Raw genomic sequence first — 25,252 nt, 5'->3', positions numbered from 1 at the left:
AAACTGAAGGTGTGTATTGAGAGATTGTTAAAACTGAACTACAGAATCCTCATGACAGACTGTGAAGGGAAGTTTGTTTCATATGACTGGGCCAAGATAGGAGAAGACCTTGTGGTGTTGGTTTTCTTTTGTTGTTTCTTTGAAGAACTGTCACTGCACTCTTAGAATCAGCAGCTGAGAGTTAATATCCAGATGCAGTAGATAGATCGAAAGTAAGTCACAGTGGTATGTGTGTGCAAAATGGATTAGTTTCAGTTTCTTTTTTATTTTATTTTTACTTTATTTATTTTATCTTATTTATTTTTATTGTTATTTATTTTTTATTATTTTTTATTTATTTATTTATTATTTATTTTATTTATTTTATTTTTTTTTTCTCAAGGCCTGACTAAGCGTGGTCAGGCATCTGCTTGGCAGATGTGGTGTAGCGTATATGGATTTCACCGAACGCAGTGACACCTCCTTGAGCTACTGATAAGATAAGATCTCAAGGAGGCGCCACTGCATTCTGACAGATCCATATATGCTACACCACATCTGCTAGGCAGATGCCTGACCAGCAGCGTAACCCATTGCGCTTAGACGAGGCCTTGAGTGCATGCTGATATATCTGTGTACCAATCAGAGTGGATTTTTTGTACAGAATTTTGCCAGAGGACAACACTCTCATTGCTATGGGTTCTTTTCCAGTGCGCAAAGTGCATGCTGCACACTGGAACCACGGTTTATCATGTCACCCGAATGACTAGATGCTCAGTTCAATTTTCCAGTCAAACTTGGGATAAAGGGATTGGAACCCACACCCCCACAGACTCTATATATTGGCAGCTGAGCGTCTTAACCACTCTGCCACATTCCTTCCTTATGTATGGACTATGACACTAAGACACATGATAGCTGGTTGACTCCATGGTCCTCTGTTCCGTCACATACAGGTTGTGCAGGAACCCTAGTGCTGACAGTCATCCTCTGTTCCGTCACATACAGGTTGTGCAGGAACCCTAGTGCTGACAGTCATCCTCTGTTCCGTCACATGCAGGTTGTGCAGGAACCCTAGTGCTGACAGTCATCCTCTGTTCCGTCACATACAGGTTGTGCAGGAACCCTAGTGCTGACAGTCATCCTGTGTTCCGTCACATACAGGTTGTGCAGGAACCCTAGTGCTGACAGTCATCCTGTGTTCCGTCACATGCAGGTTGTGCAGGAACCCTAGTGCTGACAGTCACCCTCTGTTCCGTCACATACAGGTTGTGCAGGAACCCTAGTCATGACAGTCACCCTCTGTTCCGTCACATGCAGGTTCTACAGGAACCCTAGTGCTGACAGTCATCAGGGAGCCATCAATGTTTCAGTAAGTCAACAGGCATGTGATGTGTGCATTTGGAAGGAAAATAATTTCAGAGATCAAAACAAATCTAAGTAAACTATTGACTGCAATATCTATATTGCTTACTTGCACTCTGGTGTTCCCACATGATTTCCAACATTAATGATAATGGGTATTTGCAGTATTTATATGGGATCTGCAGAAAGACCGTCATGTTCATGTGTAATTTATCTAACATTGCATAATTCAAACCGAATGTGTATTTAAAAAAAAGGGAAAACTGATTCTGAAGCAAATGTGACCAGTATGTGTGTGCAGGAGTGTGTTCATGTACATGTGCTTATGTATGACTCTATGTGTGTGTGTGTGCTGTGCTCTCTCTCTCTCTCTCTGTGAATGTGGAGACCAAATGAGATACAGTAAAGTGAATAAAAACTTTTTTTTTTAATTGATAAACCTCCCCCACTACCACTCCTCTTACAAAGCCCTGCCCATACCAACCGCTGAGATAATCCCAATTAAAAGAAAAAACCATAATGGAGAGATAAAGTACAACACACAACTACCACCATTCCCTGCACACACACACGTACACACACGTACACACACACATGCACACACACACATGTACCGTGGCACACACACACACACACATACACGCACGCGCGCTCGGCGCACCACCACCAACAACAAGAAAAGGAGGAATAAGAAAAAAAACAAAAAAAACAAAACAAACAAAAACAACAAAAAACAAACAACCCCAAGAATAGCTGGCACGAACTCCACGACCTGGCACACAATTAATTGTGGGTCACGCACATACTCACTCCCCCCACCAACTCTCTCACTCGCCCCCAACCCCCTCACTGCCGTCCCTTCTACCGAGAACAGCGTGACCCATAGCCTTGCCACACAGTTGACAGTCCCATCAAGTGAACTAACGGTGACGGCGGCCCTTCGTTACAACGTGTGTCCTCATTATCAAATAAAAGTACTCGGCGACTTGACGTGTTGACCCGACTGCTGCCTGCCCCGGCCGCCGCGTGGCGCGCGTGCGTGCACTGTGTGCCGCCCATCCAGCTCAACCCAGTGGTGCGCATGTCAAGTCACCCAGCGGGTCACGGTGCACGCGCTGACCCATGACTGCTCGCCGCGGCACGCTGTTTTCATCATTTTTTTTCTCTTCTTCTTTTTTCGCCAGCGCACGACGAGGTCAGTGCCATGTCGGGATGACAAGTTTGGCTTGGGACAGACGATGGACACTTTGGAATGGGTGTCAAATGAGTACGTTGCGCGGGCGAGTGTTTCTTTTCCGTTCTTTATAATTATATATATTTTTTTTTCTTTTTTTTTTTTAACCAAAAAAATTAATGTGTGTTCGATTTGGTTGGCCTGACCGAGTCACCTTGCTTCTATCACGGCCAAGGTTCAAAAGAGAGCTGGGCTGTTGTGGTTGCAAGGTCGGTCAGCTTGTATTGTTCTCAAGACCCAAGTGGCCCTGAACAACTTCAGTTATATTGGCCTTTATTCAAGGCGTTTTTAGCCATTATACAGGTCATTACTATGATCTTACTAGCTCTTACTATGATCGCGTTAGCGCTTAAAAATTACATAAATTAAAAAAAAGAGAAAAAAAAAAGAAAAAAAAGAACAACACTTTCCCCAGTTTCATCCCTCTTCCATTTATTTATTGCTGGTCTGGTCTCGCTTCTCGTCACTCTGTGTGTGTGTGTGTGTGTGTGTGTGTACATGTATGCTTACTTGCATGCTTGCACATGTGTGTGTTACATGACTGTATTATGTTGGGTGAGTAAAAAATATCTCCCTCCCTCCACCCTCTCTCTCACAGATTACCAACTTTGAGGTGGATCGCTTCAATGGTATTGTCACATATTGTATTGTCACAAAAGATTTCTCTGCGTCAAATTCGTACTGCTTTCCACAGGAAGAGCGCGTCACTACAATAACAGCACAGCCTTTTCCTCTCTCTCTGTGCGAGCGCTTCAGCAAGCAGTGGATTTTCCTAGAAAATTTCGCCATGGAAAACCCTTTTGTTGCCGTGGGTTCTTTTACGTGCGCTTAATGCATGCTGCATACGGGGCATCGGTTTATCGTATCACCCGAATGACTAGTTTACACCACCACTCAAGGTCTTGAGGCGGGGGAAAAGATACTGGGGACTGTGGGAATCGAACCAGTGTGCTCAGATTCTCTCACTTCCAAGGCCAACGCTTCACAACATGTAGATTTCAGTGCAGGAGAAACACTCAAACAAATGAAAAGACTGAGAAACGAAGCGACTCTTATGCATTATGAATAAGGGAGGAGGCGTGTTGTTATTTGTTTGTTTCTTTTTTTATATAGTATCAATCACGTTCACCAATACAAAGAGTATGTCCACTGATTCTTCTTTTAAAAAAAAGTATTATATTTTCTTGATTTTAAAACATTACATTTAGTAATCTATTTTACGTGTTTCATCGTTTTTACCCAGCTAAACAGGCAGTCATACTCCGTTTTCGGGCGTCAACCATAAATTATTTGACAACACAAAACGAGTGAAGAAACCCTCTCTATATAATTACAGAAGTGTAAAAACAACTCGCAGTTGCATGTCATTTCACTGAAAATCTTTAAGTGAAAAACGGACCTTTTAAACTCTAAGTTTGCCTTGATCCTTAAAACACACACGCGCGCGCGCGCGCGCGCACACACACACACACGTCCAAGAAAACAATAAGTGTACACAACTTCTTGGTCCATCGATTTGAAGCTTTGTGAACATGCACCGCAATCACAGATACAGGCAGACAGACTCAACAGAACTGCACTGCAAAGTGAACTGGGTTAGGGAAAAAACAACCAACAACAACAACAAAACAAACACACACACACAAAGCAGATGAAAATCGATCCGAATGTTCCCTCCCCCCAGCACCCCCCTCCCTCCACCGCCTCCTTCCCCCCGTACACTCCACCATCACTTCCTCTTTCCCCTCAACGCCTGCTGTCGGCCAGCTCTTACACAAAAAAAAAAACAAGTAAAAAAAAATTTTTTTTAGGAAAAAAGAAAAAAAAGGTAAAAAAGAAAAGAAAGAGAAAACAAGCTAAAAAAACAAAGAAAAAGAAAAGAAAAGAAAAAGGTAAAAAAAAAAAAAAATCGGGACGGAAAGGGGGGACGAGAAAAAAAAAAGGGGGGGGGGGTGCATAGAAGGGAGCTGGGGAAGAGGCTTTTTTTTCCTTTTTTTGGATGGTGGGAGCGAGACTTCTTTTTTAATTAAAAAAAGTTTTTTTTACAGAAAAAAAGTTTTTTTTTGTAAAAAAGTTTTTATTTTTTATTAAAAAAAGAAACGCTGGTGGATATTTTTTGTCAAAAAAGTTTTTTTTCCTTAAAAAACGTAAAGTTGATGTGTGTTTTTTGTTGTTGTTGTTGCTCCATGCCTTACTCTTTCCCCCGAGAAACCCCACCACCCTCCCCACACCCCGTTCCTGCTGCCTCTCCTCCAAATGTCACCTCTATTTTGTTTGCTTTCCACTTTTGTTTGTTTGTTTGCTTGCTTGCGTTCTTGCATGCCCTGCGTTACACACATACATACATTGCACAATTTCTCTGTCACAACAGTTTCTGAGAAAAAAATGGGTTGGGGTGATTCTGTGTGTGTGTGTGTGTGTGTGTGTGTGTGTGTGTGTGCGTGCGCACGCGCGCGCGCCCACACACAAACACGATGTTCAGAACCCTCGCGTGCCTGCGTCTGTCAGTATGAATTTTTAACCACTGACCAAAGAGCATATACACGAACATCAACTTTGTCGCCGTAAGTTCAAGTTTATTATTCATTTATTCATTCTTTTTTTTAATGTATCATTCCAAAGGCAAACAACCTGACTAACACAAACCCAAGTCCACTGAATATGGCCTGAGAGAGAGAGAGAGAGAGAGAGAGAGAGAGAGAGAGAGCTGTCGAATACAGGACAGCTGTTAAAGATTTCCCCCACCACCTCCGACCACACTTCTACACGGCTTTCCTTCCCCCCGAAAACGTCATATGGATGCCTCAACGGCTGAGAGAGAGCAGCACTGTAAACGCTGTTGTTAGAAACGAGAGAATGGGTTGTATACAGCACACGAAAGGAAGAGAGTGAAAAAAAGAAAAAGATTTAATTACTCCCAAGACATTGTTTGTCTAAGCACTTGTTTGCCTTGAGTTTCATGCAGCGGCTTGCATAACTAAAAGACTGAAAGAGGTGGTTATTTTTACTTGGGGAGATAATAATAATAATAATAATGGTACTTATATAGCGCTGAATCTTGTGCATAAACAAATCTAAGCGCTTTCGCACCAGTCATTCTCACGCACGCATAACTCTACAACTGGAGAAATTAAAGACAAGGAAGAGTCGGGGAAGGGAGGCTATTTTGGGAAGAGGTGGGTTTTAAGGCCAGACTTGAAAGAGCTGAGTGTGGAGACTTGACGAAGCGAAAGAGGAAGTTCATTCCAATTGCAAGGTCCAGAGACAGAGAAAGAACGGCGGCCAACAGTCGAGAGTTTGAATCTGGGTATGCGTAAGTGGAGTGGATCCGAAGCTGATCGTAGTGAGCGAGATGGAGTGTAGAGGTGAAGGCAGCCACAGAGATAGGAAGGGGCTGATTTGTGAATACATTTGTAGCATAGAGTGCTGATCTTGTACTTTATTTTATGTAAGATAATCATCTTTCACTCATACAAACATGAGAGGAAGTGAGCTGAGACAGACAGCGACAGACTGTGACATGCAAAAACAGCGATAGACAAACACAGGGGTGGGTGGGGGTGGGGGTATAAAAAGTGGTTGAGAGAGAGAGAGAGAGAGAGAGAGAGAGAGAGTTTAACCTATTTTTCGCGGCCAACACTATTCCACCCTACGTCGCTCTCTCTCTCTTTCTCTCTCTGCCCCCCACTCCACCATCCCCTGTCCGTGTCAGTGTGTGCATTCGTGTGTGCCAGCATAAATAAGCGGTGTATACTGGTGGCCAACACAATTCCATTCTGTGTGTGTGTGTGTGTGCGTGTGTGTGTGTGTGTGTGCGTGGGTGTGTAAATAAATGTATACGTATTTTTTCTTCCTTCTACCCCCCCCCCCCTCCCCATCTCGCCTTCTTTTCTAACCGGATCTTCCCCATACATACGGACGAAATCTATTCCGCAAATTCGTACAGCAGCTAAAATAAATATGTTTTCCTGACCTGACCTGGACAAACAACAAAGAAACAAAACAAACACACACACACAACACACGAAAAACCCTCTTGTAATCGATTTGTGGCGGCTGGGACAGTCCATTTCCACTCAAGGGGTTTCTCTCTAACCTGTTTCGTACAACGTCAGCGATAATGGAACCGTCCAAGTTAGCTGGCTACGTGGTGGAATGTTGTGTAGTCAGGTAGACCGATAGAGACCCAGCGCTGTGTTGCCATGGAAAAGTCCAAGCTCTTTTGTCATGGAGGTGGGATGCGGCAAGTAGACAATATCCCGTCCCAGATAATGGAACAGTCCATGATACGCCGCGCGCGCGTGCATTCGTATGTGTGTGTGTGTGTGCTTGCGCGCGTGTGCTCGTGTACGAGAGGTAGGGAGTGTGCATGCGTGTCTGCGCGAAATGCCTATCTGCGTGCGAACACACGTAAATACGGTGTGCGTGCGATCACATGAAGAAGAGAGAAATTGCCTTGTCACTCTGCCGAGTTCACTTTCTGTACGTTCGCGCGCATCTGTGTGTGTGTGTGTGTGTGTGTGCGTGCGCGCAAGCGAGCACAGTATGTGAATGTGGGTGCTTTTTTTTCTTTTCTTTTTTCATTGTTACTGTGTTAAGGGCTCTTGATCGAACGCTCGATACAAACGTGTCAGTGTGCGAGTTCTTTTAATAGTCTTTAAAAAAAAATTTTTTTAAGTTGTTGGTCCTTTGTTATTTATCGTCATTTTCAAACTGATGTGTTGCTTCCCTCTTTTTGGAACACTTTAGAAAAAAAAAGTATGTGTGTGTGTGCCACGGTGTGAGAGAGAGAGAGAGAGAGAGAGAGAGAGAGAGAATTTTTTTAACTTTTTTTTTTTTTTTTTTTTTGCACTTACCATCCTACACCCCTCTGTATTAAAATGGTTCAGCCCTTTGGCCGACGCCCCAAATTGCACAACCTGCGACATCACCCCCCCCCCCCCCCCCCTTCCAGCCTCTCCGTGACACAATCGTACGACCGCTATATTTTTTGTCGGTGATTTCTTTTCTTTCTTTCTTTCTTTTTAATCTTTTTCCTTCTTTTTCTCGACGAAGAAGAACGTAACCGAGGTCGCCCAGTGTAAAGATGGTGCAACTTTTAAGAGAACTTTTAAAAGGAAATAAAGAAATACTAAAAGAAAACGTAAACTCGAGTTTTAAAAGAAAAGGGGTTAGGGGTGGGGAGCGGGGGTGAGGGTAATGGACAGAAAAGAAAATGAAAACGAGTTAAGAAAGAAAGAAAAAAAAGTTTGTGTGGCACACTTATTCAGATCCACTTGCGACGTGTACCATATATACGTATGTCTGTCGGAGTGTTCAACAAAACAAAAACAAACGTAAGCAAAAGGACCTAAAGTCGATTTCTGAACAATAAGACTGGAATACTGCAGACCTGTTGATCTGTCGTAAAGCTGAAAAGCGTGTCTAACTCAAACAGCCGATCTGACTGAACCAAATGCAAAGAGCTGGTAAATGGTAGAGAGCTGACGCCATCCACTCCAGTGAGTCAAAAAGACTAACGATATTGACAAGTGCGTGCGCGCACGTGCATACACACACTCGCGCGCGTGCACACGCACACACACAGAGGTGTACACAACTTGCATACCAGGCCAATAATCACCCTCTATTAACAGTCCAAGGTATCGTGCATTTATCACAGTATGGGCGAATAATAACAACAACAACAATAATAACAATAATAATAATAACAAAAATAAAGATGATGCTGATAGTAATAATGATGATAGTAATAATAATAATAATTATTATCATCATCATAATTATTATAGAGGGTGAACGCCCAGAAGAAGACACAACTCACAAGCGAAAGAATAAATGACAGGACAGAAGCAAGGGAAGAAAGTAAGAAACACACACACACACACATTGAATCGAATTAAATCAAATGGAATTAAATGCATGATAGAGAATAAAAAGCAAAAAAGCTACCAGTTCTTTTTGCCGAGAAACTGAAAAAGCAAAAGATGAACAACAGTGAATGAAGGGAGAGGGACAGAAATCTCTCTATATCAGTAAATAAAAGTGTGTATATTTGCGCGTACACACACACACACACACACAGAGGAACGTATTACCCTCGCTTTCATGTTGTCGGAAACGACGCAGTTTCTGTAAGGTATGCACATGACCTGCTTTTTGCCCCAAATAACAACAAAAACAGAAACAAAACAAAACCAAAGAAAATAAAAAAAAAAAAAAAAAAAAAAAAAAAAAAAAGCAGTCAAAATAAAAGCATGATAAAATTAAGTAAAGTACATGAAAATAAAATATCCTTAAAAATAATCGTGAAAAATAACTTATTTTTAAAAATGAAAATAGATAAAGTAAAATAAAATAGACTTTAAAACCGAAATAAAATAAAATAAAATGAAATGGATTCATGGTTACACAAGCAGCATTGACGGCTGTGTTAATGGGATGAAAAAGTTCACAGCTCAAAAAAAGATTTTTTTTTTTAAATAAAAATTATTTTTTTAAAGTTGATCTTTTTAAAAGTGAAAATAACACAAAACAAAATAAAAGAAAACCAACTACAAAAACAGTAACAATAAAATAAGAAGAAGAAAAAAGTAGATAAAGGGGTGATCTACCATAAAAAAAAAAACACCCAAAAAACTGCCCTCTGAGCTCGTTTCTATTTTTCTCTGTCTTCCTGCCTGCCTGGTTGTCTGTCTCCCTGGTGTGTGTGTGTGTGTGTGTGTGTGTGTGTGTGTGTGTGTGTGTGTGTGTGTAAGGAGATGAGAACAAGAAACAGAAGAACAACGAGAAGGAAGATGTGGAGAAGGAGGAGGAGAAGGGGGAAGAGGAGGTGGTGGAGGAGGATCGCGTGCCAGAACATAATATACATAATATATTCATGACGCTTTACACAAGAGCTATTCACGCACAATAAACAAGAAATAAAGTAACGTGCATACATACACATCACGAGCGCCCGCACACACACACACACACTGACACACACAGAGAAAGACAGATATAGGCACAGACAGACACGCAGAAAAAAAGGCAAGATTTTCAAGTTTAATCCCCAAGCAAACTAAAATAGACATAACACACACACACTCACACAGAGAGAGAGAGAGAGAGAGAGAGAGAGAGACGCATGACCATGGGATAAATAAGCGGTGCTTCATGGAATTAGCGCAGCGTGGACTTTTTTTTTTTAACCAAAAAAAAAAGTAAAAAAGAGAAAGAAAAAAAGAGAGAACAACAACAACACAAAAAAACAACAACGCACAGCCAGTTATTAAAAAAAAGACTTTTGTGTTAAAAAATTTTTTTACGTCTTTTTTAACACCCCCTTTTCTTTTTTATTTTCTTTTTACAACACTCGAAGGTCGAGTTACCTTGGAGTAAAAAAAAAAGAAAAAGAAAGAAAAAGAAAGAAAAAAAGAAGAAAAAAAAAAGATCGCTTACAAGGCCGCGGTGTTTTTGTTTTTTTTAGGGGGTGGGGTGGGAGAGAGGAGGAGTGGTGTATTTTTTAAGAAAAAAGATTGCGCCCACCCCCTCTTCTTTTCTTTCTTTTTTTTTCCTTTTTATAAAAAAAAAGCTAATTTTGTTTTCTTTTTTAAGAAAAAAAACTTTTTTTGTTTGGGTGGGGGTTGGGGGGGGGTGGGGGTGGGGGTGAGGAGGTTGTTTTTGTTTCAGGATTGCTTTTTCTCACCCTGTATAATTTTGGGGGCTCTCTGCAAAACAGTTAAAAAAAACAAAACAAAAAAACCCCTCACCACTATGATTCAATGAGACAGTTTTGAAGCTGAATTTGACCTTAAAAAAAAAAGAAAAAAAAAAGAGAAAAAGAATTTCAATCATCTGCCTCAAGCACATTTGAAAGGGAAAAAAACCCCTTCTATATTCACTGTAATCAATTATTTTTGTCACTTCATTCCCTTTCAATATCTTACATAAACTTATGGCAGACTCTCATGATGTGACAAGCGCACTGGGATAAAGTGCATAATTTTTTATAGGTCAGGCATTTACTCTTTTTTTTCTTCTTCTTTTCCCTTCTTTTCTTTATTACATTTTTAGCTGATGTGGTGGAGCGTATATTGATCATTCCATATACTTCAACGCCTCCTTGGAACTGAAATATAAAATAACATACGAAGTATAATAACTACAATTAACAGCCTCCTGAGGTTTGTGGGGGTGGTTTTGTTTTGGGGGTAAATTCATTTGTAGTTATTCACAAATTCCTGTTGACTTTAATTTTTAACTCACCATCTAATGACAGAGGTGAGCCAGATATAATATATAGAAAGAGAGAGAGAGAGGGGACAGAAAGGCGGAGAGAGGGAGAGAGACACAGAGAGAGACAGATGAGTGAGAAAAGGGAGAGGTAGGGAGGATAATAAAAGAGAGAGACGTTCAGAAAGCAGAAAAAAGAGAAAAGAAAATGTGAGGAAAAAGGTTACACACACACATATAATCTGTGTGTGTGTGTGTGTGTGTGTGTGTGTGTGTGTGTGTAAAAAAAAATAAATTTTTTTTTTCTTTCCCCCCTAATGATTGATAACTGAAGAGAGTCCAGCTGTTGCTCCGCTGTTCGGCTGGTGCACATGGACTGTGTGGGGTTGGACTGATGGGTGGAGAGAGAGGGGAGGGAGAGATAACTGATAACATAAATAAATAAATGGATGAATAAACAAATAGAGCACTCAAAAGATAAATCACGCCATGGTACTTGACAGAAATCGACCAAGAGCAGCGGATGGAGAGAGAGAGAGACAGAGAGACAGACAGAAACAGAGAGACAGAGACAGAGAAGGAGAGAGAGATGATGATGATGATGTTCTATTGAAGAAACACACAAAGTTCATTTCAATGGGGAGTTGGGGAGAAGGAGAGAGAGAGATATTCCAGATGGTTTCATGTTCATGTCATCAGACTCCTAACATTGTCAATAATAACAGTATTCAAGTACATTACCATTTTGCTTGGACTCTGAATTATACAACCCTATATTTTACTTAGCTGATATGTGGATAAGCAGGATCCCGAAGATGATTTTGTATGGCCAGCTGAAGGAAGGCCACCGTGAACTTGGAAGACCCTGCAAGCGCTTCAAGGATGCCTTGAAGACAAACCTCACAGCCTGTGACACAGACATCGCTTCCTGGGAAACTGATGTCCTTGACCGCTCTGGAGGATGCTGTGCTCTAGTGGCATAAAGACGTTTGAAAACAAGAGAGTGCTGGCCATTAAGGAGAAGCGTGAGCGAAGGAAGCAGGGCTCAACTTCTGGAGACGTTTTCCCTTGCAACACCTGTGGGAAGTGCTGCGCATCCAGAATCGGCCGCTTCACCCATATGAGGACATACACCGACAGATAAGCCTGCCTACCTACTCATCCGTCGGACCGACGGGAGACTCCATGTGGATAAGTCACACACACACACACACACACACACGTGCGCGCGCAAAGCATCCTTCATTTGAATTGAGTTGTGGCCTGCGGCTCACACCTGCACTGCATTTGTATGGATATTCTAGGACAGGAAAAGCAAACAATCAGTTGATTAGCTCCATCAATATGTCACGCTTTTTCTCAGCGTAAAATACAAACTGGGCTAGATTATACATTGACATTACATCAGAGCATTGCGTTAAATCACTGAATAGTTCTTTATTAATTGTGTCTGATCCAAGATAATGATACCATAATTCTTTGTAGCAGGGACAAATACAAATAAAATGTACTTCATTTTCTATAGGATCTTTGCAAAAACTACACAAACCCCTTGAGGTATTGTTTTGAACAAATCGAAAAGCGTTTGCGTTGAGAGGAAGAACGCCTATTCTGAGTTTTGTGATCATATCTCTAAAACGTTTTATTCTAATATTATCAGGGAAGAAATTTGACATGAAAGTTGAATACAGCGAAAATCTCTCACTGGTGTTAATTGCTGCTGTCCAGTCGTCAATAAAGTTTGCAACGAGTCGATATCTTACTAACGAGAGGAAAGATCGTTCATTCCCAACACCTTTGTTCAACCAAACAAAAACCAAAACCACATTTCTGGTGTATGTCTCTGTGTTTCGATGCTCAACACAATTTTCCGTTTTCCTCCATATTAACTTGCATTATATATGCTTGTTTGGGTAGTCTGCTAATATTCATATGTAGTAATTCTAACCAATACTTTACTGCTCTCATGCATGAATTTACGTGTAACGGATATCTACCCAGCTCTCCATATACACATTTATTTGGTGTCTTTGCTGAAACATATAAGAATCTTTTACATGCCTGGGTGTGCACCTTTTCAATTGAGTCTATGAGAGAGAGAGAGAGAGAGAGAGAGAGAGATTGGGGGGTGGGGGGGGGGGAGAAATGGTGTGGAGGTCGTGGAAATGATAACACCATTTCAAGGAATTAACAGATAAACGCTACAGACTAGTTAATGCACGGCGGAATGGATAGAGAGTGCGAGTTGAAGGTGAAACAGGAGAGGAGGATGTGTGTGTGTGGGAGGGGGGTGGGGGTGGGGAGTGCAGGAGGGATGGAGGGACCGTCAAATGATCAGACAAGGCCGTTATGTTCTCCTTCCATCAGTCACTGAAAGCACATGTATGAATCACAAATACTGAGTGGGAAGGGTGTGGAGAGGGGGGCGGGGTGGGGGGGAATGGGGGGGTGATGAAGGGTAGATAATTCATCTACTAGCTCCGCGGCGCTTGTCAATCAATGAGAGGTTGAGGGGGCGGAAGGAGTTAGGTGAGCGGGTGGAGAGGCATAGCAGATACAAGCCTGGAACTTAACCTTGACTGATTAATGATTAATATGGAGGGGGGCGGGGTGGGGGTGACATTATGTAGGGGTGGGGTGGGGATGAGTCAAATGGCTGGGAAGGGAGAACGGGTAGGGAAGGGGCGGAGGAGGGGGGGGGGAGCTATTATAAATAATTACCACCTATGTTATTTGTAATTGTAATTACCAAGGCTGACACAGAACGGCAAGGGGTCGGAGTGGTGGTGGCTGGGAATGATGGTGGTGGTGGTGGTGGTAAGAGAATGATGAGAGAGGGTGGTGGTGGTGGCTGGCTGGAAAGCGGTGGGCAAGAACAGAATGAGAGAGTGAGGAATGGACGTTGAGACGAGGTGGGGTAAGGCGGGCGGGGGGGGGAGGGTAGGGGGAGGAGGAGAAGAGTGGAGGGGGTTGCGTGAGAACGAAAGTAAGGATAGAGAAAGGGGAGGGGTGAAGGAGGGAGGGGTGGAAGGCAAACACACTGGACAAACAGACTGCTTCTTCACCCCACTCCATCCACCACTCTCTCTCTCCCTGTCTCTCTCTCTCTCTTCCTCTCTCTCACTCTCAACCCCCCAAACCCAAAACGGGGCCATGTCACACTGACCATCACACACACCTCACCTTTCGGCCTGGCTCCACTGACACACACACCCCGAAACCAAACCAGGACCAAAACCAAACCAGATCAAATCAGCGACCGACCGACCGACCGACCGGCCACAGCCGACGACGACCGCTCGACCTCCTGTCTGCCACGAGACTAACCCGCCGATCGAGCACACACACCCGAGCACGCGCGGTCGCGGCGAGGTCGACGGCCGGGGCCGCTTGGCCCAGTGGCCTAGACAAGGCGGGTGAGGCCGGGTTAGTAGGCCATCGGCCCCTCTGTCACCTAGTCACGGGCAGGAGCTGTGACCTCACGACCAGCCACAGAACGAGGGTGCCATCTCCTGCTCCAGACATGTGGCGCGGCGCGGTGTGGCGTGGCGCGGCGCGGCGCAATGTGGCACTCTTGATTGAAGCGGTGAAGAGTAGTGAGAAGGAAAGGGAGGGGGGGGGGGGTGGGGGGTGGGGGGGGGGAGTGAGGGTGAGGGGAGGGGTGGTGCGCGACAAGACGTCGGGGTTCCAAGCCCTGGGTTTGTGATGAACTCGTGGTGTGGTAGTGGTGGAATTCAATTGTCAAGTCTCCTGCTTTGACCTCGTGACTTAGTTTCGTTTTTTTCGTTTTTTTCCTTTTATGGGTTGGGGGTGGGGTTGTTTGAATTTTTCTGTTACATAATTCACATTTCACTTGTTAACATTTCGTTTAACTGCTCGCTTTTCTTTCTTTTTCTTTATTTCTCTTTTTGCTTTTGTTGTTGTTGGTTTTTTGTTTGTTGTATTTTGTTTAGTTTGGTTTCCTGTTATACTGACTCACCTTTAGCTTATCAACATTTCATTTTATTGTTTGCATGGATTGTTTGAGTTTGGTTTTCTGTTATAAGTTTGCTTTTTTTTTTCAATTCAGTTTCTCAAGGAGGCATCACTGCGTTCGGACAAATCCATATACACTAAAACCGTCTGCAAGGCCGATGCCTGACCAGCAACGTATTCCAACGCACCCAGTGAGGCCTTGAGTGCATGTAGTTTTGTTAGTGTACCCATGAGTGCACTTCTTCAACAGAATTTTGCCAGAGGACAACACTCTCGTTGTCATGGGTTCCTTTTTTTTGTGCGCAAAGTGCGCGTTGCACACTGGACCTCGGTTTATCGTCTCTTTCGAATGTCTAGACGCCCAGTTCAATTTCCCAGTCAAACTTGGGAGAAAGGGCGAGAGCGGGATTCGAACCCAGACACTCACGGATTCGGTACTGGCATTCTGCCACCTTCCTCCTTATAGTCACAGTCAGCTTATTAACATTTATCGTCCTCACACCATATTGGTGAGTGAATTTCTGGATCGTGTGTCCAGAAATGAACCGGTCTTGAGTTCTGATTGTCTGGTTTGGGTTGGGTGGGTGATATGGAGGGAGTGGGGGTTAAGTCTGTTTTATGTTTATTTTACTTTGGCTGGGGATTAAACTTGAAAATCTTACCTCTTTTTCGGAGTGTCTATCTGTGTCTGTCTATATTTGTCTACACGCCTAGGGATTATTTTCAAGATTAGGCGTAAATGCCCATAATAATAATAATAGTAATAATTTCAGATTGTTTTATTTTGTGACAATGATGCAGTAGTGACACTTCTTGGTAGGATCTGCCGATTAACTGACCGCTGATGTCTACTGGTCACCATGACTGACCACTGCCTGCCAGTTTTCAGAATGCAGCATTTCACTGTAAATGCGATATCATGACTTCCTGACCTAGTTTGACTGTTCATTGACCAGTACTGACCACTACCCAAAACTGTGCAGTTTGCGTCAACGTCATTCGGCATTGTGAGCGCTGTTTTATGCAGGATTAGTACTTTTTCACAGGTTTGGAGCACTGATGATCACCACTGACCAGACTACTATCGTAACTGATCACTACTGACCACCACCGACTACTACTGGCCACAGACCATCGCCAACCATGTACCAGTGCTGATCACTGGTTATCGCTAATAACTGACAAGTACTGACCGCTGATGACCACCAACCACCGCTAACAACCACCCAAAGGTGTATGTACGATCAAACATTGGTCTGGGGGAACTTAGACCTGCGGTAATATTGTCCTGGGGGGACACAGACCTGGGGGAACAAAGACATACCAAAACAATTTTTGTGTGGAAAAATAGACCTGGGGGTACTGAGGTCTGGCGGAACATGGGCCCGGTGGATCTAGGACAGGCGAACACAGCGGCATTGCATATCGACCACTTGTTCAGCAAGTTTTTGTACCCTCGGGATATCCGTTCGTGTGCCGTGATGGCAACAGCTCGCTCCGGGCGCGCGCTCCTCTTCAGCGCATGCGTCAATATCACACTGATATCGCATGTTGCACTGATGGAAATCGAGGGAAGAAAAAAAAGGAGAAGAAAAAAAGTGTGTGTGTGTGTGTGTGTGTGTATCTGCGATCGAGCCTGCTGCAGACGTGGACAACCCCCTTCTCAAATCTTCATTAGTTAAGCTAAGCCGAACCATGAATCACACACACACACACACACACAGGTTCTCTACAGGCTTAATCTTTTCTCTTTTTTCTTTTTTTTTTCTCTTTCTTTGCTTCTTTTAAGGACCTGACATTTACTTCTCTCTCTCTCTGCCTGCCGCACAGAGTCCTCACAGAGTACAAGGGCACAGCCTCGGGTCCATGTAGTGGCTGTCAGTGTCCGCTCAGGGTACAGGTTTGTCAAGCAGGTACGTTCCATCAGTCCTCGTTCGGTGCTGGTGTCCTTCTGTGGTACACGGGCTGGATGGAGTCTTACTCGCAGAGTGAAGATGTACGGATTGTACTTTGCTGTGTACTTTTACCTTTACCGACGCCCGCCTGACATTGAATTCATTAATACTGTAGGCTGCGGCCAACGCTTTCTTTCTCTTTCTTTGAGTTTAATATAGCGAGCGCTATCTCTCTTGCTTAAAGTTCATCCGGGTCGTTCACCTCTCTCTCTCTCTCTCGTGTGTGTGTGTGTGTGTGTGTGTGTGTGTGTGCGCGCGCGCGCGCGTGCGTGAGATATGTTGAAAGTTTTGTTCTTTTTCAGTTTGCCACCATGTTATAACGCTGAATGGACACACACACACAGATATGACTATCTATCTGTCTATCTTTATATGTACATACATACACACACACACACACACATATATATATATACACACACACACACACACATATATATATATATATATATAGAGAGAGAGAGAGAGGTGTCCATAATTATATTGTGCGTGATCACTTTAAGTCTTTATTTTTCACAACTGAGCTCGAGCTCTCTCTCAATGCCAATATAATGACGTCTTACACCCCGCACCCCCCCCCCCCCCTCCCGCACCCCACTATCACCCCCCCCCCCCCTCCAAAAAAACAAAACAAAAACAAAACAAAACAAACAGGCCAAGGATAACACAACGCAGTGAAATAATGAACGGTCTTTCAAGAATGAACATGGGAGAGAAAGAACGTATGCCACTGCTGACGTCGTTACTGGGAATTTCCACACAGCATTGATTCACCCACACAGGCTGGTCACACAGACACACGAGACACTGAGGGGGTGAAAATATGTGACAATCACAAACAAAAACAATAACCCATTTACCGACTCCCCCCCCCCCCCCACCCCCAACAGGCAAATAAAAACAATGAAACCTTTTAAAAATTGGGCAAAATATTATGCACCGCCTTTTGACACACTGCCACATTTCCTCGAACAACAGTCTGTTCTGCACGACAAGCTGTCTTTCCTACTTTCAGGTTGGAATGATCCTGAACTGGTTTATATCGCCGCTGAACGCACTCGGTTCGTGGGAGAAACTCATTTCGGATAGTGGGGGTGAAGCATAAGCGGAGTTGTCTGCACCTCGTTTTGTACTTTTCTTTTCCCCCCAGGCAAGGACTCTGCAGTGCAAACGCACCCTCCCCTGTTAACCGTACAATGGACCCGTCCAATGCTCTTTTCCAACACAGGCGAGACCAACCAAGAGAGCAGTGATAGGTGTGCCATTTACGATATATAATTATTACCTTTTTTAATTGGTATGCAGCGTCCTATACTTTCTGTCTGATACTGAGCGGTGAAGCAGTGAACTTGTCAAGCCAGATTGATCGAAGCAACCGATTATATCTCAGTTCTTCCAAAAAGCGTATGCGTGCACAAGTGTGTGTGTGTGTGTGTGTGTGTGTGTGTATTCAGAATCTTCGATCGTGCGAGAATACTTGCGTGTGCAAAAATGCGCTTATGCTGGACGTCCTTGTTGCTGTGGTTTGTTTTGATGCCGCGTCCATGCGCGTTCATGTGTGTGTGTGTGTGCCTGCTTTCACAACTCTCGTGCACAGTTAATGCCTTTACGTAAGAGGCCAACACAACGTATCCAGACTGAGGCCGCAGCGCGAGGTTAAAGGAGGGAGGGCGGGGAAGGGCGGGGGAAGGGCGGGGGGATTGGGGTGGGGGGGGGGGGGGGGGGGCGGATGGGTGCAAAAAGTCGGGCGTGCCTTCAGTTGTTCTCAGAAAACTGGAACCTGTGGAGGGAACTGAGTGGGGGGTGGGGTGGGGGAGGAAGGAGATAGGGAGTGCACGGGGAAGACTGGTGTAAAAACATACCGCAGTTCAATCTCAACGGACAATTTGGGTGCTGCGCGCGCATACACATACACACACGCACACACACACACACACACACTCAAGTGCAATATTACTCACGGAATCAAAGAAACGAGTCATATGAGAAGCATTTCAACATAAAAATAGAGATTCATCAATTAACATAAAAAACAAAATGAATACATAAAAACGTCATGAATGCGCGTGCCGTGCAGAAACGCACAACTGGAAGAGCGGGTGTGAATTCACGATGAGAACAAACCGGCAGTGCAAATAATATAATAAAGAAAATAATGTTCATGCTCAGCTCAGGACATAATCGTAATTTACTGAGGTACACTCAGTATATCGTAGGCATATATCGTAATTTACTGAGGCACACACACACACACACACAGAATTTCCTAGTTTCTTCTTTTCGATACATTTCACGAAAGAACGTGAAACCGAGTGGTAGCCTAGTAGTAGCAGCAGCAGCAGTAATAGTAGTAGTAGTAGTAGTAGGATTAGCAGCAGCAGCAGCATATCATAGTAAATGTCCAATCAAGCACTGAAGAAGCTTTAGTTTACAGGGTTTGCAAACTGCACGTGTATATTCTATCACTGAGACTGCGAGTGCAAATCAATCATCAAAGTAAAAAAAAAAAAATAAAAAAAAAGAAAAAAAAAAGAAAAAAAAGAGAGTAATTTTCTAAGAATTCCGGATGTTTCCGGCATGGCATTTTTGAAAAAAATGTTAGATGATGCTTTCGTTGTGACAAAAGAGAAATGCACTACAATGCATTGCAACGCAAACTGTGGCGGCAGTGAGTTCCAGGGATTAGCAACTCCAATACAAACGCTAAACAGCGATCAGTACACACGCAATCAACACAATCCAGCCCAACACAACACCTACACGTACGTCTGTCAGTCCATTACTTGCCTCCTACTCGATCTGAACACTCTCCCGTTTAGCTTTTCGAAATGCAATCACAGCGGGGAAGAAAAAAATTATTAAAAAAAAAAAAGAATCAGGTGTCACCAGAAACAGATCGTTCTCAGACAAAATCAGGTCAGGTCAAAATGTGTGTGTGGGGGTGGGGCGGGAGGGGGCGGGGAGGTGGGAGAGACACAGGCGCAGGGATAAAGGACCGAAGGGGCGAAAGGGGGGGGAGGAGGGGGGGACTGGACCCACTGACTGACAAATTAAGAAATTATAATTATTTCTGGCGTGTCAGTGTGTGTGTGTGTGTGTGTGTGTGGGGGGGGTGACCCACAGAGATGTGGATTATTCCGGTTGATGGGGTGACCTCGCTTGTTTCTGACATTCCTGACACGGCATTGCGTCATGACTGCAATGTGGGTCACGCGGTCGGCCTTTCTGGACAAGGAAAGGTGTGCGCGTCTTCTGTTCTGGTTCAGTGCGGGCACCACACCTCACCCACCCGAGGGCGATTTGACCCAGACCTTCGCTTGTGTGTGTGTGTGTGTGTGTGTGTGTGTGTGGAGGGGTAGCCTTGTGAGTGTGTGGAGGTGGGAGAGGGGAAGGGTAGAGAGAGAGTGTTCGAGTGTGTGCGCGCGTGCGTGCCTTGAGACTGATAGAACACATGCGTGTGACAGCCAGAGAGAAGACTGAACACTGAAATAACCAATGACATTAAACATTTCAGTGTGACAAAGAGAGAGGGGTGAGCGTATGTGTGTGTGTGTGTGGGGGGGGGGGGGGGGGGGGGGGGGGGGGGGGGGAGTAGGAGGGAGGGGTTTCGATGGTCGAATGCCGGGTTTCCCGAGTTAGATCGTCAGTCGGGTTCAGTTCCGCGCACCTAAGTAGTGGATGATCGGGGTGGAGATTTTTCCGCCAAGTTTCCCATGTCAACATATGAGCAGGCCTGCTAGTGCCTGATCTCCCATCGTGTGTAAACCGTCGCATGCAAAAGAACAAATGCGCACGTTAAAGATCCTACAATTCATGTCACTGAGTGTTTGGTGGGTTATGGAAACACGAAAATACCAAGCATGAATCAAATACTGTGTACGAGACTCATCAGCAAGTTAATGTTGGCCGTCGCATGATGGAAAAAGATGTAAGAAGAGAGAGAGACAGGGGGAGGGGGGGGGGGAGATACGCAAGTAACTGATATAATTATCTGCAAGGGCCGGCTGAGTAAATAGTGTTCTCTTTGTGTTTACGTAACAGTACATGGTCTTTTCTCTGGTGGGTATCCTTATTAGAACCGAGCACCCCCCCCCACACACACATACACACGCACAGACGCACATTCGCATGCATATTATACAGTAATTTCTTTTCCCTCCCTCGATTTTTCCCCGCCCTCGTCTTATTTCACTTACTGTGAAAAGACGTTAACTTAAGAACGAACGAACGAGCACCGATAGCTTCTTGTGAACTGCTTACGTAAGTATGGGTTGAGATGGAAAAAAAAATAATGGAGTAGTAACCCCCTGATCTAAAAATTATTTTCAGATCAGTGAATAGTAATCCCAGTGCAAAATACTATGGGGTAATGCTGCATGGGGGAATACACCGGTAAACACAAAAGAGAGACAACTCTCCTCAACCAGTCAATGCCGTCAGAATGGCGGAAACAGTAAGGCGGCACACGTTGTCACTGAAACGAAAAATTGAAGTGATTGAGGCTGTTGAGAAACAGCCTGGAAAGAAGAGGGTGACTCTTGCAGACGAATTTCAAATTCGCCCGTCGACCCTGACAACGCTTATGAAAGAGAAAGAGAAATACAAACGACAGTTTTACAGTGGGACAGTTGGCAACCCCGATCAGCACAAACGATACCGACCCGCGAAGCATGAACAGGTTGACAAACAGCTGTTGACATGGTTCAATCGCGCAAGGTACAGCAGATGATATTATCCGATTTGGGTAAATTAGTATTTTAAACTCGGGGACCCATTCAAACGAAAACATTTTTTTTTTTTTTTTTTTTTTTTGCGATCCAAGCAAATCAAGTGGGAAATGACATGTTGCATGAAATCCAACATGTATACATACTCATTCTGTATCCTGTTTCAAGGAAAATGTTCGTGCTTGCGCGAGTTTGAATGGTGCATCACGCGCGCGCACGTTATCTTTTTAAACTGATTTAAAGAATCCAGAAAATATATATGAAAATTAAATGTGTTGCCTTACCTTATGACGCTATGTACACATAAAGACATGAATTGTAATTCAAAGTTCTGGAATTCTACACATTTTCAACCCATCATTCGCTCATGGTTCCTTGGCAACTGCAGTAGAAATGTGTCAGGGAATAGAGAATTTGAAATAACCCCCCCCCCACACACACACACACGTTTCACATGCCACACCTGCCTGTGCCATGTCCACTCACCTCATGCTCACTTTCAGACAACGCCAATGGGGTTAACAGTGACCCAGGTGGCACAAAGCACAGGGGAGGGGGGTGAGCACAGTTCAGATTTTCGCCTGCAGGCAACAGTTGATCCTCTTGGTTGATCAAAGCCAGCGTGATTTAAAAGAAACCACATGATTCATGTAAGGCATGACCTTGTTCCACCCCCTTCATCAAACACCCCCATCCCTCCTTGCCCTGAATAAGGGGATGGAATGTCTTTGATGTCAACTGTAGGTCAACTACAGAGACATTTTTAGCCTCCTGTCTGCTCTCCTTCTCCTATTATTGCCACATTTAGTTCTACCATTACCCCCTCCCTCCACCCCTTCTGCAAATCATCACTCTCACGTTCATTCGTGTCAAACAAACCATCTGACAAGATTTTTTAACCACAAGCACTAAATGCATCATCTTCAATAACTCATAATGCTTGGGTGACAAAATCACAAAGGGTGTTTGCAACATGCTGCTGTTCCAAGCTACCAGAGCCAGATTGTGCTTTGTCGACTGCCAACTTGAAATTTTCTGAGGAGTTTACTGACAAATCCAGTAATTATCATACAGAGTATGATTGGCTGTTGCTCCTCACGGATAATGAAAGTACACATATCAAGCTGTCTGAATGGTGGCTATTGGGACACATCAACTTTGAAATGTTAATACAGTAAAAAACCTAAATGATGTGCACATATATGTACATCATGGGGCAGAGATGTATTTTTTGCTGACACATTTTATATGTCATGGGGCACTGAAGAGGTTAATGATCGTTTTCTATGTAACATCTTTTCAATCTTTAAATCTATAGAATCCTTAAATCTGACCCAAATATTGACAACAAAACTAACAATGATCTGACAAGACTTCATTTCTAGCTATGTCAACATTGTTCTGACTTGTGTTCTGTATGTGCAGATCAGAGGGTTTCCCTGTGAATGGCCCCACACTCAAGAACAAAGCGGAAGAGATTTCAGAGATGCTGGGAATACAGAACTGGAAGTGTAGCGAAGGGTGGCTTCACCGCTGGAAGAAGAGACATGGCATCACCCTCAAAACAGCTAATAGCAATCGGGTGTCTGTTATTGAAAAACCCGAACATGAACCAATGGAAAGCTTGGCTGAAAGCGTTAACCAAGGATACAGTTCAGTTGATGGTGTTGAACAAGGATCTGTCGACCAACCTACAAATGACAGATGGGTCAATGATGTCTTCTTGCGGACTCTTGAATGGTATGAACCCAGAAACATTTTCAACCTGGGTGTGTCTGCATTGTTCTGGAGACTCCTGCCCACCAAGGCAGCTTATTTCAAGGGAGACAAATGCTGTGGTGGCAATAAATCCAAAGAGAGGCTAACCCTGATGCTGTGTTGCAACATGGACGGCTCAGAGAAGACACCGCTGTGGGTAGTGGGCAAACTGAAGAACCCTAGGAGTTTACAGGGGGTCAAGGCAATGCCAGTTCAATACAGAGCTAACTCCAGAGCTTGGCTGACAGGGGACATTTTCCATGAGTGGCTGCAGTCCTTTGATGCCATGATGGCCAAACAGAATCGTAAAGTTCTGCTGGTCTTAGACAAGCGTCCCACGCAGGAGATTCCAGCCTTGAGAGCCACAGAAATTCTGTTGCTTCTGGAAAACTCTTCTTTCAGACTGCATCCTTGTGATCATGGAATCACTGAGAACCTCAAGGCACATTACAGAAAACTGAAAGTCCTCAAGTTGATGGCTCACACAAATGGCAGGGGTACTGCCAAGGACTACCAGTTTAGCCTGGCTGATGCTGTCTGCACCCTGAAATGTGCCTGGGATAAAGTCACTCCCTTCACAATCAGTTGCTGCTTTCGTAAAGCCTGCTTTAAGGTTGGTGAAATGAGCATAAGTGCAGACGATGTGATGGGCCAACATGAACACACGGAGGATGAGGCACTAGAAGTGCTCCTGTCAAGAGTCTTTCAGGAATGGAACGTTTTACCACAGGAGTATTTTAACATCGACAAAGACGTTGCTACGGAACCAAGTGAGACATCAGTGTCTGGAGACTTCAAGCCATACCAATCCACCTCATCTGCTTCCTCGCAGACATCAATGTGTGATTTTGAAGATGATGGCGATGATGATTGTAGGGAGCTGAAAGAAAAGGTGTCCAGTAAAAACGTGTTGGACTGTGTGCAGACAATACAGACATTCTGCCTGCAGATGGGCTGCAGTGACTCTGTCACGAACTCCTTCAATACATTCCAACAGGCTTTGGTCCGGCATCTAGCCTGTGCCGGTTACCAGACCAAAATCACCCAGTTCTTCACAAAGAGCAGACAGTTGGAAGTAAAACCCAGAATGTTGGATGTTTATGAACACAGGTGTGGAGAGGACAAAGATAACCTGAATGAGAATCTGACAGACGGTGCATGGGTGGAGACTGAGCAGGCCATAGAAAATGTGGAGGACGACATTGTTGTGAAAATGGAGAACGTGGACAGTGACAGTGAGTGTGCGCAGTAGGAAAGACTGCTGGGTGAGATTGGAGACAGAGACACAGCCTGAAGAAAACTGAGATTTATTTATTTATTCTTTTTTTTCTTTTTCTTTTTTTTCTTTCTCCCTTGCAGTGAAGGTTATATTTCTCAAGAAAAACACATGTAATCCGGTTCCACATGAAGTCATCAAAAATGCAACAACACAAAATCAGATTTCATCAAAAACCAGTGAAGCATTACACAGAAGAATATATATTCTTGGAGGAGATTGTATAAACACTGATAGGATCACTTCACATAAGTTCTGTCATTCATTAGTTGTTATTCAAGTGATGTAAAAAAATAATTTTGCATACCCCTTCTCCCAACACACACACGCACCCCCCCACCCACCTACATAGTTTATGTTAACAAAAACCTTTGAGGGAATAAGGTGTGACTCTATCTTCCATTATACACACAGGAAAAGGAGACTACTGTGAACAATAGTTTGACGGTCACCAATCTATGACTAATATGAGCATGTTTCCTTCAAACTAAGATTTATTTTCATGTGCTGGATGTCACCAAATTTAACTTCAGTTGTAGGACACCTCTTTCAAGAGGAATTTTATGAAAAAGACCTTGAGTCATTTGTGTGCACACTGTACTACTTAGCAGTATTAATATCATACACTGCTTTTGTAGTATCAAAGCAATGTCCTCTTAGTTCTTAGTGAAGTTTTGTTATTTTTAAATAATATTGTTACCCATCATGCCTAACAGTGTCAAAAGCAATTCAGTTGTCAATGAAACAATGGAATAATCTTCCTTTT

At 43.8% G+C, this 25,252-nt stretch overlaps 1 protein-coding gene across 1 annotated transcript in view; it reads right to left on the bottom strand.

Annotated features, from left to right (window-relative positions):
- Positions 1-25,252, bottom strand: part of LOC143283651 (ATP-dependent DNA helicase DDX11-like) — a 93,910-nt gene that overhangs the window by 14,649 nt on the left and 54,009 nt on the right. The window lies entirely within an intron of this gene.

The sequence above is a fragment of the Babylonia areolata genome, chromosome 7 (genome assembly GCF_041734735.1).
Source record: "Babylonia areolata isolate BAREFJ2019XMU chromosome 7, ASM4173473v1, whole genome shotgun sequence".
Classification (NCBI taxonomy): Eukaryota; Metazoa; Mollusca; class Gastropoda; order Neogastropoda; family Buccinidae; genus Babylonia; species Babylonia areolata.
Note: the sequence above shows the minus strand (reverse complement) of the source record. Positions and strands in the feature narration are given on the sequence as shown.